Below are 16,681 nucleotides of genomic sequence, written 5' to 3'. Positions count from 1 at the left end.
ATTCATTGCATTAAAAAACATCTGCATCAAAAATAAATGGTTTTAAACCAACAATTGCAGTGTTTGGGAGTCCAGGGATAAACTCATTGAAAAGCCTTGAGTATATTTATTGTATTTTCTTTGCTGGGGTCAGTTAGTAATAAAAATCAATTCGCACCTGCAACAAGCAAGAAATCACTGGTTCTCAATTCTGCAGGATGCACTCCAGTCTTTCTGGGGAAATGGAAAAAAAATAAAAATCTTAGACTTAAAGGAACGCTAAACCCAAATTTTTTTCTTTCATGATTCAGATAGAGCATGCAATTTTAAGCACCTTTCTAATTAACTCCTATTATCACATTTTCTTTGTTCTCTTGCTATCTTTATTTGAAAAAGAAGGCATCTAAGCTAAGAAGCCAGTCAATTTTTGGTTCAGAACACTGGACAGCACTTGTTTATTGGTGCTGTCCAATCATCAAGGACCACCCAGGTTGTGAACCAAAAATGGGCCGGCTTCTAAACTTACATTCTTACTTTTCAAATAAAGATAGCAAGAGCATGAAGAAAAATTGATAATAGGAGTAAATTAGAAAGGTGCTTAAAATTGCATGCTCTATCTGAATCATGAAAGAAAAAATGTGGGTTCAGTGTCCCTTTAAACTAAGGAAAAAGTGGATAAAATAATGAAGCATTTTATGGAAGATTACATTAGTAAATTAATACCCTTTGAATGACAGTGTGAAGCAGACCGGCACATCCAGGTTTCCTAAACATGTTGATGTCACTGCAGCCACATAAGGGGACATCCCTTACAAATTTAAATTCCCTTGACAATGCCAAATGCCTTGGCCACCCCATATTGGCCACCTCCTATCCTAAAAAAACATACAAGCCGTGGTAATTCGCATAAATTTGAATTAATTATTATGCAGCATAACTCAAAGAATAAAACTGCTATGACAGATTATAGACACTCATTTAATACAAATAAGAATTCAACACACTTAGCACGAGTTTCACCAAATTGGACCTTTGTTTCTCTATTTGTTATTATATACATTGATCTAATCCTTAAAAATAACGATTGTGGGCTAGATTACAAATGGCTCATTAAAGTTAGATTGTGTGCGATACAGCAATATCGTTACCAAGTTAAGGTGTACACCTATTACAAGTTGAAAGTAAACACGTTTGCTTGAGCGCAAACTAAATAAGCATGAGTTAAGTTTGTGCTAGTGGAGACCTAGCATAAAGAGTAAGAGTTAAAAGAAATGTGCATCAAACACAAGCTAAATACATGAAAATAAACTGTTACACTTGACTTTTATTGTCTTAATAAAAAAATTTATTTTTTTTTCTTTCAATTTTTTTATTGAGGTTCTAAATAAGGCATACATAAAATATGAAAAAACAGAAACACAATGATAATGGAATCCAGGGATTGTAAGTACAATTCTGTATGACAACATAGTACATTTCTAAAAAGAAAATTCAAAAGCATAGTATGCAAGTATAATGCCTGATATTCTGTGTGCCCCCTAGATGACAAAAGAGGCCACTCTTGGACCCCAGTTATAAACTCATACCTAGAGATAGGGGGCTATTTCTAGTTGAGAGACCACTTTTGGATCTCTAAATGAGAACCTCTTTTTTATGTTTGATAAAGTCTTATACTTAAAACATCTTTCGTAGAACCATATAGAAATTATATTAACAATCTAGGTTTGTTTGAACAAATAACCGTGAGAATGAGTTTTCAGAGACTACACAACAGTAAAGTGAGCTTACCATAAGAGACCCATGGCTTCATAAGGTTGCACTGCTAAGGCATTTAGCTATCCTGCTATATACTGCGTAAGAGTAGCCAATGTATGAATCTCATTGAATTTCTATTTTATCATAAAGCAATGTAAAAATAATTATATTCTGAGGCATGGTGCAGAGTTTAATTATGCTAATAAGTGGGCCAACCAAAATTATCCTGTAAAGAGTGAGAACTAATTCTCGTTATATCCATTATGACTAAATAGAAACTCTCAAATAAAAGTTGGGGACCTATAAAAGATATGTTTGGTTACCATACAATATAGTCAGATTCCTCTCTTCTTAATTGGACCATAGCCTATACGCCAACTAATAATTATACATATAGCCCAAGACTTGGACATTAAATAGTCATTGTCGTGTTCAGATACCATTCTTAATACTAGGATACATAAATTAAGTTTGACCAATCTTGACGCCCTAAACCTACAAACAATAACATATATAATATTTGACTGGTTAAAATTTATAAAACACAGATATGTAAATATAGTATAATATGATAGGAATTCGTGGTAACCTGGAGCTGCCTATTACAGGGTCAAGAGACCTAATTATAATTAGTGGAATAAAGATAAGCAATGAGGTAACTTAACAATATGTTATCGTCCATTACAATGTGAACCAAAATTCCTGCCCCGGCCGCAGGCAGAAAAAAGGTAATAGTCCTCATAAAACAACATTGTGCATTATGTTTTTCCTCAATAAATAACAACTAACTGTATAAGGTCAAGATCAGTAAAACTCACGACATCCTAATCTAGACCAAATGTATTTGTAAGCCATACAATGTTTGCTAACATATTGATAGAATATAAGTTCGTTGCAAAGGTCCAACAAATATATAATAATTATAGAGATCAAAAAAACAAACAGGACATCAGCATATGAGCCAAAATGTCTCTGAGCTTCTTCAGTAATCCCGATTTTTTTAGAGTTATTGGTGAAAACTGACCATAAAATTATGTTGGAAAGGGAAACCCCAAAATTGTGATAAAGTTATAATACGTAAATATGACACTTAGAGAAATTTGCCTCAGTATGGTGGGCCCCAAATAGCGATATCAACAAACAGGGGATGTGATATCAGAGAATAAAATGTAGGTCAGCCGATTCCAGATCTCACCATTCGTTTGCGGTCAGCGAGGATGAAACAAGCAGAACCTCCCCAAGGTAAACTGCATAGACTCTACTTCAATGGCCTTTTCGCCGCCTGCAGCCGGACACTGAATGGAGCTGCAATGAAGAAGCTGTCATGCTTTGTAGGTAGAGATCTTAGTATGGTTATTAACTGTAGCGGTGCGTTTCCAGGGGCTCCGGCAGAGGTGTTGTTAGATCTGAGTGTCCAGACTACTAATGACAACATACGGGGGGAACTGCTCATAGTTAGGCGGTTGTCATCCGAATCTGTTAGGTACACTTGACTCCCGGTGATATGCGTGGCAGTTGCAGCCCTCTCCTCTTGACAGCGCAGCTCCGGCTCTTTCAAGCCAGCTTTAGTGTCAGGTAAAAGTCCATTATTGGTGAGTGACGGATTTTGAGCCCTCAAGGCGCAACCTCCCCCTTTATGATGTGAGGGTAGATCAGTAAATTTAGGCTGTTCAAAAGCTCAGACCTTGCCACACACGGGATCTTTATAAAATGCTGCCTCATATGCATTAAAATAACCCTCTAGCAGGTAGCATATATCCTCGATAATAGCCTTAGCGGCATCCATAGTTAACGCTCACAGGAGTATAGAATTTTAGCTTAGGTGTAGAATCCCAGGTATTCTGCTGCAAATTATAGCACTAGAAGTGCCACGTAACGACAGGGCCAAGGGCACCCTGCCGGGGGGTATGATGTAGGCCGAGATCTTTAAACGGCTCCAGGCGCCGATGCCAGCAGCAATTCTTGAGACACAAGATAAAATGTATGCAGTGTCTAAAATATAAGTTAGCTCCAGAGAAATATTATGTAGATCAATCTGCTATGAGATGATTTTCTGCATTTATCAGGAGAATGCTGTAGCAGCACACAGCTATGTGACCGATCATGGCCGCTGCCTGGAAGTTCCCCCTTGTCTTAATAAATTTAAAGACAAAGCTGCTAAAATTGAACTTCCTGCAAATGCTCTGTGAGCATTTTCAGGAAGTACCAATTTGCCAATGAGCATTAGCAGGAAGTACTTATCAGTCAATGAACATTAGTAGTAAGTACCTATTAGCCAAAGAGCATTAACAGTATGTACCTATCAGTCAATGAACATTAGTAGTAAGTACCTATTAGCCAAAGAGCATTAGCAGTATCTACCTATCAGTCAATGAGCATTATTAGAAAGTAACTATAAGCCAATGAGCAAAAGCAGGAAGTACCTATCAGTCAATAAACGTCAGCAGGAAGTACCTATCAGTCAATGATCACTAGTAGTAAGTACCTATTAGCCAATGAGCATTAGCAGGAAGTAACTTATCAGTCAATGAGCATTAGTAGAGAGTGCCTATCAGTCAATGAGAATTAGCAGGAAGTACCTATTAGTCAATGAGCATTAACAGGAAGTACCTATTAACCAATGAGCATAAGCAGGAAGTACCTATCAGACAATGAGCATTAGCAGTATGTACCTATCAGTCAATGATCATAAGTAGAGAGTAACTATCAGTTAATGAGCATTAGCAGGAAGTGCCTATCAGTCAATTAGCATTAGCAGGAAGTACCTATTAGTCAATGAGCCTTAGCAGGAAGTACCTATTAACCAATAAGCATAAGCAGGAAGTACCTATCAGTCAATGAGCATTAGTAGAGAGTACCTATCAGTCAATGAGCATTAGCAGGAAGTGCCTATCAGTCAATGAGCATTAGCATGAAGTACCTATTAGTCAATGAGCATTAGGAGGAAGTACCTATCAGTCAATGAGCATTAGCAGGAAGTACCTATCAGTTAATGAGCATTAGTAGATAGTACCTATCACTCAATGAGCATTAACAGGAAGTACCCATTATACAATACGCAGTAGTAGAGAGTACCTATCAGTCAATGAGCATTAGCAGGAAGTTCCTATCAGTCAATGAGCATTAGCAGGAAGTAACTCTCAGTCAATGAGCATTAGGAGGAAGTACCTATCAGTCAATGAGTATTAGCAGGAAGTACCTATCAGTCAATGAGCATTAGCAGGAAGTACCTATCAGTCAATGAGCATTAGCAGGAAGTACCTATCAGTCAATGAGCATTAGTAGATAGTACCTATCAGTCAATGAGCATTAGTAGATAGTACCTATCAGTCAATGAGCATTAGTAGACAGTACCTATCAGTCAATGAGCATTAGCAGGAAGTACCTATTAGACAATAAGCATTAGTAGAGAGTACCTATCAGTCAATGAGCATTAGCAGGAAGTACATTTTAAGTCAATGAGCATTAGCAGGGAGTACCTATCAGTCAATGAGCATTAGCAGTATCTACCTATCAGTCAATGAGCATTAGTAGAAAGTAACTATAAGCCATTGAGCATTAGCAGGAAGTACATATCAGTCAATGAGTATTAGTAGGAAGTAATTATAAGCCAATGAGCATTAGCAGTATGTACCTATCAGTCAATGAGCATTAGCAGGAAGTGCCTATCAGTCAATGAGCATTAGCAGAAAGTACCTATTAGTCAATGAGCATTAGCAGGAAGTACCTATTAACCAATAAGCATAAGCAGGAATTACCTATTAGTCAATGATCATTAGCAGGAAGTGCCTATCAGTCAATGAGCATTATCAGGAAGTACCTATCAGTCAATGAGCATTAAAGAACCTATCAGTCAATGAGCATTAGCAGGAAGTACCTATTAGTCAATGAGAATTAGGAGAAAGTACCTATAAGTCAATGAACATTAGCAGGAAGTACCTATCAGTCAATGAGCATTAGAAAGAAGTACCTATTAGTCAATGAGCATTAGGAGGAAGTAACTCTCAGTCAATGAGCATTAGGAGGAAGTACCTATCAGTCAATGAGTATTAGCAGGAAGTACCTATCAGTCAATGAGCATTAGCAGGAAGTACCTATCAGTCAATGAGCATTAGTAGATAGTACCTATCAGTCAATGAGCATTAGTAGATAGTACCTATCAGTCAATGAGCATTAGTAGATAGTACCTATCAGTCAATGAGCATTAGCAGGAAGTACCTATTAGACAATAAGCATTAGTAGAGAGTACCTATCAGTCAATGAGCATTAGCAGGAAGTACATTTTAAGTCAATGAGCATTAGCAGGGAGTACCTATCAGTCAATTAGCATTAGCAGTATCTACCTATCAGTCAATGAGCATTAGTAGAAAGCAACTATAAGCCATTGAGCATTAGCAGGAAGTACATATCAGTCAATGAGTATTAGTAGGAAGTAATTATAAGCCAATGAGCATTAGCAGTATGTACCTATCAGTCAATGAGCATTAGCAGGAAGTGCCTATCAGTCAATGAGCATTAGCAGAAAGTACCTATTAGTCAATGAGCATTAGCAGGAAGTACGTATTAACCAATAAGCATAAGCAGGAATTACCTATTAGTCAATGATCATTAGCAGGAAGTGCCTATCAGTCAATGAGCATTATCAGGAAGTACCTATCAGTCAATGAGCATTAAAGAACCTATCAGTCAATGAGCATTAGCAGGAAGTACCTATTAGTCAATGAGCATTAGGAGAAAGTACCTATAAGTCAATGAACATTAGCAGGAAGTACCTATCAGTCAATGAGCATTAGAAAGAAGTACCTATTAGTCAATGAGCATTAAGAGGAAGTAACTATCAGTCAATGAGCATTAGCAGGAAGTACCTATCAGTCAATGAGCATTAGTAGATAGTACCTACCAGTCAATGAGCATTAGCAGGAAGTACCTATTAGTCAATGAGCATTAGGAGAAAGTACCTATAAGTCAATGAGCATTAGCAGGAAGTACCTATCACTCAATGAGCATTAGCAAGAAGTACCTATTAGTCAATGAGCATTAGGAGGTAGTAACTATCAGTCAATGAGCATTAGCAGGAAGTACCTATCAGTCAATGAGCATTAGTAGATAGTACCTACCAGTCAATGAGCATTAGCAGGAAGTACCTATCAGTCAATGATGATTAGTAGATAGTACCTATTAGTCAATGAGCATTAGCAGGAAGTACCTATTAGACAATAAGCATTAGTAGAGAGTACCTATCAGTCAATGAGCATTAGCAGGAAGTACATTTTAGTCAATGAGCATTAGCAGGGAGTACCTATCAGTCAATGAGCATTAGCAGTATCTACCTATCAGTCAATGAGCATTAGTAGAAAGTAACTATAAGCCATTGAGCATTAGCAGGAAGTACATATCAGTCAATGAGTATTAGCAGGAAGTACCTATCAGTCAATGAGCATTAGCAGGAAGTACCTATCAGTCAATGAGCATTAGCAGGAAGTACCTATCAGTCAATGAGCATTAGTAGATAGTACCTATCAGTTAATGAGCATTAGTAGATAGTACCTATCAGTCAATAAGCATTAGCAGGAAGTACCTATTAGACAATAAGCATTAGTAGAGAGTACCTATCAGTCAATGAGCATTAGCAGAAAGTACATTTTAGTCAATGAGCATTAGCAGGGAGTACCTATTAGTCAATGAGCATTAGCAGTATCTACCTATCAGTCAATGAGCATTAGTAGAAAGTAACTATAAGCCATTGAGCATTAGCAGGAAGTACATATCAGTCAATGAGTATTAGTAGGAAGTAACTATAAGCCAATGAGCATTAGCAGTATGCACCTATCAGTCAATGAGCATTAGCAGGAAGTGCCTATCAGTCAATGAGCATTAGCAGAAAGTACCTATTAGTCAATGAGCATTAGCAGGAAGTACCTATTAACCAATAAGCATAAGCAGGAATTACCTATTAGTCAATGATCATTAGCAGGAAGTGCCTATCAGTCAATGAGCATTAGCAGGAAGTACCTATCAGTCAATGAGCATTAAAGAACCTATCAGTCAATGAGCATTAGCAGGAAGTACCTATTAGTCAATGAACATTAGGAGAAAGTACCTATAAGTCAATGAACATTAAAGAACCTATCAGTCAATGAGCATTAGCAGGAAGTACCTATCAGTCAATGAGCATTAGCAAGAAGTACCTATTAGTCAATGAGCATTAGGATGAAGTAACTATCAGTCAATGAGCATTAGCAGGAAGTACCTATCAGTCAATGAGCATTAGTAGATAGTACCTACCAGTCAATGAGCATTAGCAGGAAGTACCTATTAATCAATGAGCATTAGGAGAAAGTACCTATAAGTCAATGAGCATTAGCAGGAAGTACCTATCACTCAATGAGCATTAGCAAGAAGTACCTATTAATCAATGAGCATTAGGAGGAAGTAACTATCAGTTAATGAGCATTAGCAGGAAGTACCTATCAGTCAATGAGCATTAGTAGATACTACCTACCAGTCAATGAGCATTAGCAGGAAGTACCTATCAGTCAATGAGCATTAGTAGATACTACCTACCAGTCAATGAGCATTAGCAGGAAGTACCTATCAGTCAATGAGCATTAGCAGGAAGTACCTATCAGTCAATGATGATTAGTAGATAGTACCTATCAGTCAATGAGCATTAGTAGATAGTACCTATTAGTCAATGAGCATTATCAGGAAGTACCTATTAGACAATAAGCATTAGTAGAGAGTACCTATCAGTCAATGAGCATTAGCAGGAAGTACATTTTAGTCAATGAGCATTAGCAGGGAGTACCTATCAGTCAATGAGCATTAGCAGTATCTACCTATCAGTCAATGAGCATTAGTAGAAAGTAACTATAAGCCATTGAGCATTAGCAGGAAGTACATATCAGTCAATGAGTATTAGTAGGAAGTAACTATAAGCCAATGAGCATTAGCAGGAAGTACCTATTAACCAATGAGCATAAGCAGGAAGTACCTATCAGTCAATGAGCATTAGCAGTATGTACCTATCAGTCAATGAGCATTAGCAGGAAGTGCCTATCAGTCAATGAGCATTAGCAGAAAGTACCTATTAGTCAATGAAGTACCTATTAACCAATAAGCATAAGCAGGAATTACCTATTAGTCAATGATCATTAGCAGGAAGTGCCTATCAGTCAATGAGCATTAGCAGGAAGTACCTATCAGTCAATGAGCATTAAAGAACCTATCAGTCAATGAGCATTAGCAGGAAGTACCTATTAGTCAATGAGAATTAGGAGAAAGTACCTATGTCAATGAGCATAAGCAGGAAGTACCTATCAGTCAATGAGCATTAGCAGGAAGTACCTATCAGTCAATGAGCATTAGCAGGAAGTACCTATCAGTCAATGAGCATTAGTAGATAGTACCTATCAGTCATTGAGCATTAGCAGGAAGTACCTATCAGTCAATGAGCATTAGCAGGAAGTACCTATCAGTCAATGATGATTAGTAGATAGTACCTATCAGTCAATGAGCATTAGCAGGAAGTACCTATCAGTCAATGAGCATTAGCAGGAAGTACCTATTAGTCAATGAGCATTAGGAGGAAGTACCTATCAGTCAATGAGCATTAGCAGTAAGTACCTATCATTTAATGAACATTAGTAGATAGTACCTATCAGTCAATGAGCATTAGTAGATAGTACCTATCAGTCAATAAGCATTAGTAGAAAGTACCTATCAGTCAATGAACATTAGCAGGAAGTGCCTATTAGTCAATAAGCATTAGCAGGAAGCTCCTATTAGTCAATGAGCATTAGGAGGAAGTACCTATCAGTCAATGAGCATTAGCAGTAAATACCTATTAGTCAATGAGCATTAGGAGGAAGTACCTATCAGTCAATGAGCATTAGCAGGAAGTACCTATCAGTCACTGAGCATTAGCATTAAGTATATATTAGTCAATGAGCATTAGGATGAACTACCTATCAGTCAATGAGCATTAGCAGGAAGTACCTATCAGTCAATGAGCATTAGTAGATAGTACCTATCAGTCAATAAGCATTAGTAGAAAGTACCTATCAGTCAATGAACATTAGCAGGAAGTGCCTATCAGTCAATAAGCTTTAGCAGGAAGTAACTATAAGCCAATGAGCATTAGCAGGAAGTACCTATCAGTCAATGAGCATTAGTAGAGAGTACCTATCAGTCAATGCGCATTAGCAGGAAGTACCTATTAGTCAATGAGCATTAGTAGATAGTACCTATCAGTCAATGAGCATTAGCAGGAAGTACCTATCAGTCAATGAACATTAGCAGGAAGTGCCTATCAGTCAATAAGCATTAGCAGGAAGTACCTATTAGTCAATGAGCATTAGGAGGAAGTACCTATCAGTCAATGAGCATTAGCAGGAAGTACCTATCAGTCAATGAACATTAGCAGGAAGTGCCTATCAGTCAATAAGCATTAGCAGGAAGTACCTATCAGTCAATGAACATTAGCAGGAAGTGCCTATCAGTCAATAAGCATTAGCAGTAAGTACCTATTAGTCAATGAGCATTAGGAGGAAGTACCTATCAGTCAATGAGCATTAGCAGGAAGTACCTATCAGTCAATGAGCATTAGTAGATAGTACCTCTCAGTCAATGAGCATTAGGAGGAAGTACCTATCAGTCAATGAGCATTAGAAGTACCTATTAGTCAATGAGCATTAGGAGGAAGTACCTATCAGTCAATGAGCATTAGCAGGAAGCACCTATCAGTCAATGAGCATTAGCAGGAAGTACCTATCAGTCAATGAGCATTAGTAGATAGTACCTATTAGTCAATGAGCATTAGTAGATAGTACCTATCAGTCAATAAGCATTAGTAGAAAGTACCTATCAGTCAATGAACATTAGCAAGAAGTGCCTATCAGTCAATGAGCATTAGCAGGAAGTACCTATTAGTCAATGAGCATTAAGAGGAAGTACCTATCAGTCAATGAGCATTAGCAGGAAGTACCTATTAGTCAATGAGCATTATCAGGGAGTACCTATCAGTCAATGAGCATTAGCAGGAAGTACCTATTAGTCAATGAGCATTAGCAGGAAGTACCTATTAGTCAATGAGCATTAGCAGGGAGTACCTAGAAGTCAATGAGTGTTAACAATAAGTACCTATTATCCATTAAGAATTAGTACAGAGGGACTTTAAACTTATATTCATCAATGGGAAGTACAAATCCCAGTTGTATTAGTTTCACTTTATGTTTAAAAAGAAAAAAAAAACACGTTAAGATGCTGCTCTTTTTTTATTGTTAACCAGTTTATTTAACAATAGCACAGAAACACAACACATACAATGAGAACAGATACACATAGCAGCCAGCTGTGCCATAGTGATTCTCTGGTTACAGATCATAAAATAAGTACAATCTTTAATATACATTGCTATAAAGTACAGTCAAACAGTGTTCAGTATAATAAACAAGCTTCTTATTGGAATGGATTCTAATTTTATTATATTAATCTGAAGCTCTAATCTAGTAAACCCTAGGGAATTATATTCATCATGTTGATGACATTTAAATGTGTATTAGTTTTAGGGCTAATATTCCACGATTAAAGAGATTCATCATCTGTTGGAAAACTTATCCTGATGTAAAGTGATTTTATAGGCCGAATTAATATGTTATGGATCTAAACAAGTTCCAGATCTCTAGTGTTACTCCACCACAATTTAAGTTGCATTTGCGGGACACTTAAAGGGACATAATACTCATATGCTAAATCACTTGAAACTAATGCAGTATAACTGTAAAAAGCTGACAGGAAAATATCACCTGAGCATCTCTATGTAAAAAAGTAAGATATTTTACCTCACAATTTCCTCAGCTCAGCAGAGTAAGTTCTGTGTAAAAAGTTATAATTCAGCTGCTCCCAGCTGCAGGTAAAAATAAAAAAAAAAATGAAGAAATGAACAGCAGCCAATCAGCATCAGCAGTGCTGAGGTCATGAACTCTTACTGTGATCTCATGAGATTTGACTTAACTCTCATGAGATTTCATAGTAAGCTTCCTTTACCTGATTGGTGAAATAATATGAGAGTTCACGAGGCTCATCCCCTAAACTGTCCTAGGACAGACACACTAAAATGCTGCTTAGAAATCCTTTACAATGGGATGTGGCTACTGAGGAACTTTTGAGGTAAAATATCTTTCTTTTTTATGTTCAGGCGATATTTTCTAGTCAGCTTTTTACAGCTATGCTGCATCACTTTCAAGTGTTTAAACATGTGGGTATTATGGCCCTTTAATGAAGAAGGAAGGAAGAAAATCTGTTCTAGAGATATTAAAGGGGCAGCCTTTCCTAAGTGGTTTACCAGTTGTGTCTTTCTCAAAAGAGGCAGTACATTTAACTTCAGTCTCCAAAGGACAAAACACATATTGTACATTTATCATTTTAAAATGCAGAGAGACGCAGTTTCAAGACAGGAAAGCTATCTGCCCAAGCTTGTGAGTAGAAAGGTAGCATCTGCTACCCGCATTTATTACTGCACAAACAAATGCTCGTGCAGCCCTGCCCCCTGTTCTCATGCAACCAGTGATTTAACTCTGCTATTTCTTAAAGGGATAGAAAGTTAAAATTTGAAAAGTGTATGGGCGCGTAAAATTTTAAATAGAAACATTTTACAATGTAATTCCACTAGCAAAAATGCTCCTTGTAAAAGTTATTACTGTGTTTTCAGGGGCATATGAACATATGTTTACAGAGCCCATGCACTAGTATTCAAAGACCACACCATCCCAGAGAGTCCACAGTGGCTTGTATGACACAAATGAAGTCTTCACAGACACAATACAGTATAACACCCGCTCTCTGAGCTTGAATACTGGTGCACAAGCCCTCACAGGATATGTGCATATGCCACTGAAAAACAGTAATAACTTTTACTAGAAGCATTGTATGCCAATGGAAATATATTGCAAAAATGCTGCACTGATGTATGGTTTAGTTTAGACCTTGCTATCCCTTTAGCTTGATGTTAATGTCCACTTCTTCCTATATGGAAACCATAGTGAAAATGTTCATTTGTTTAAAAATAAAATGATCCAAGGAAGTTAAAGGGACAGTCTACATCGGAATTGTTATTGTTTAAAAAGATAGATAATCCCTTTATTACCCATTCCCCAGTTTTGCACAGCCAACATGTTTATATTAATATATGTTTTAACTCTGTGATGACCTTTTATCTAAGCATCTGCAGACTGCCCCCTTATCTCAGTGCTTTTGACAGACATGCAGTTTAGCCAACCAGTGCAGACTCCTAAATAACTCCACGGGAGTGAGCACGATGTTAACTATATGACACACATGAACTAGTACTGTCTAATTGTGAAAAACTTTCAAAATGCTCTGAGCTAAGAGGCGGTTTTCAACGGTTTAGAAATCAATTTGAGCCTACCTAGGTTTAGCTTTTGAAAAATACCACTAAGGGAACAAAGCAAATTTAATAATAAAACACAATTGGAAAGTTGTTTAACATTGCATGCCCTATCTGAATCATGGAAGTTTAATTTTGACCAGACTGTCCCTTTAAGCAGTTTCTGTTTACACTAGAACGTTCATTTAAGCTCAAAGTTTTGAATAGAAATTTTTGTCTTAAGGACATCTGATGTATTAAGCGTATGGTGCTCCAAGATTCAGATAATACCATTTCTCTGTTATCATAGTGCATTTTCTTGGCAAAAGAGAGAGCATATCAGCATGAATTTGTAGTGTGCGGCTGTCTTATTTAATATTCAGTATATATTCAAACAACACTTCTGAGAAATATACTGTTATTATTACATTAGATTTATCATTAAGTCAGATATGTTGGCAATTTTCCAATAACCAACACAGCCTTTCAAGAAACTGCTTCTATGTATTTTCTAAACATGCTCAATAAAGCATATTAGTAATGGCCAACTTCCTACCACACAGGGACCACAGATCACTGTATGGCTATTATTATTATCGGTTATTTGTAGAGCGCCAACAGATTCCACAGCACTATTAGACACATTATAATAATATATGTCCTCTAGATGTGCAGTGGCAAAAGGACACATTTAGTTAAGGTTACAGGGTACTCTCTATCTGCTGTTCTACCCTCAAAAGGGGCCACTTTATTTGCCCACCCACCAAAGTCCACAAAGCATACTTTTTTAGCTTCACATTAACCCGAGGTTACAAAAACTATGGCACACATTGTAGTTCTGTTTCCTAATGGTTACAAAAGTGCTGGGTCACATATGGCCTGTACTGTACTGAGGCTTAGCCATAAAAGTAAGATTAAGAAACATATTTTTCTGTATTTGTTTACTCGGTATTATGGATGGGTGACTTTATATTGACAATCAAATGGTTATGTCAATTAATATTAAAAAACCCAACATGTATGTTTCCATATTAAAATGGAATATTATTTTCCCTGTAGTTAAGTCTACGGGCTCCATTTAGGAAGCAGCGGATAATTTCAGGCTCGAGTATTATCAAATTTTCTTCATTCTCTTGTTATCTATTGCTGAAGGGACAGCATTGTTCTTCTGGCTAGCAGAACACATCTAGTTAGCCAATCACAAGCGACTAATGTGTGCAGGCACCAATTAGCAGCAGCTCCCACTAGTGTATGATATGTGCATATTCATTTTTTAACAAGGGATACTAAGAGAACGAAGCACATTTGAAAATAGAAGTGAATGTAAAAAAGTGTCTTAAAATGACATGCTCTATCTGAATCATACAAGTTTAATTTTGATTTTCATATCCCTTTAATATCTGACAATCTGATTAGACTTAAAATGTGCTTATTTTGTATTATTATGTTTAAGAAAACAACATAATACATAGTTTTCCATATAGATGTATAACAAAATGATGAAAAAGCTCTGGCACCAGGCAGTGGAAAATCCCACCTAACATTTCACACAAAAAGGTTTAAAGGTCTAGACAATGATATTTCCAACTGTATTTCTAATTTTCCAATATATCTATTAGTTTAATGAGTGAGCCCTTTTATTTTCTAGCTAAAAAGACAAGAAAGTCAAAATTAAACTTTTATGAATTAGACGGAGCAAGTCATTTTAAGATACTTTTCAATTTACTCATATTATCAAATGTACTTTCTTCACTGGGTGCATTCCTAGGTAGGCTTTGGAGCAGGGAACTAGCTGGTGACTGGTGGCTACACCATACTTCCCAACAAAGAGGGACACCCCCCCCCCCCACGGCAAAAAAAATTGAAATGTGGTGGGCGGGTCTTAAAAAATCATAAGATTAAAGGAATATAAATAAAATTCTAAAACAAGTCATATATTTTAATACACTTAGGCAGCAAATCAAACACAAGCTCAAACCACTGGTATGGCTATGTGAGCTATGTATTTAATTAGCCTTTGCAAAGACATTGCTAAATATTTTTATCTTAATTGGACATTTAATAATAAATTCTTTAAAACTGCTCTCTGCATTCCCCATTAATATTCTAGATTCTGGCCTTTAAAGTCAGCAAAAATGCATAGTAGCATACTACATAGTATACACTTACACATGCAGATACACACACTACATAGCATACACTTATACATGCAGATACACACACACTACATAGCATACACTTACACATGCAGATACACACACACTACATAGCATACACTTACACATGCAGACACAAACACACTACATAGCATACACTTATACATGCAGATACACACACACTACATAGCATACACTTACACATGCAGACACAAACACACTACATAGCATGCACTTATACAGGCAGATACACAGATACTACATAGTATACACTTATACATGCAGATACACACACAAACACACACATTATATAGCATACACTTATACATGCAGCATATACTTATACATGCAGATACACAGACACTAAATAGTATACACTTATACATGCAGACACACACACTACATAGCATACACTTATACATGCAGCATACACTTATACATGCAGATACACAGACACTAAATAGTATACACTTATACATGCAGACACACACACTACATAGCTTACATTTATACATGCAGACACACGCACACTACATAGTATAAACTTATACATACAGATACACACACACAGTTATGGATACAGATAGACACACACACTACATCATATATGGGTATCTGAAATTCATTGTATGGGGTCCTGGGGTTGGCAAGCACATTAGCTGGCAGTCTGTGGCTGCCACTGTTCGTTACCCTGGTATTAGCACTGCTCATTGTATAAAACTGAAGACATGCTAGTGTTATCACCAGGGGTTAGACATCATCACTACCAGAGGTAGGTTAGAGAGGTCACCATTACCTCGTGGTAAGAGTGTATACAGCCTTCTTACTCCTGCTTAACCCACACACCATTCCTTTTCCACAGGGAATCTAACAGGTATCTAACCCTGTGAGAGCAAAGCCAGCTGCTTCTGAGTATGGGCCCAATAGAATTTTAAAAAAATATATATATTTTTTTTTATTTTATTTTTTTAAAATAATGCTTGGGGCAAATCGGGACAGATGGCTAGCAATCTGGGACAGGGGGACAGACCCCTAAAATCGGGACTGTCCCGCGAAAATCGGGACAGTTGGGGGGTATGAGCTACACACATATGCCTCTTCTTATTGGCTCAGTAGATGTGTTAAGTCACAGGAGAGCATTGATGCTCTGGAGCTGTCCTTAAATATGTGTTTAAACCCAGAGCAGGTATTAAACACAAAGTTATACAGAAACAATAATACAAAAATCTAAATCATTAGAACATTTTCATTTTCTATTTTTATGTCCCTCTATTACAATAATTTTTTGTTCTTTCACTTTTCTTTCTATTTCTTTCAGAGGCTCAGTATGTAGGCATTTCAGGTCTGTGCAGCTTGCCATGATGAGATTATTTTGTTTTCTTGATGGCTGGTTTCCCTTGTTTGT

Source organism: Bombina bombina, chromosome 1, assembly GCF_027579735.1.
Source record: "Bombina bombina isolate aBomBom1 chromosome 1, aBomBom1.pri, whole genome shotgun sequence".
Classification (NCBI taxonomy): domain Eukaryota; kingdom Metazoa; phylum Chordata; class Amphibia; order Anura; family Bombinatoridae; genus Bombina; species Bombina bombina.
This window is presented reverse-complemented; position numbering follows the sequence as displayed.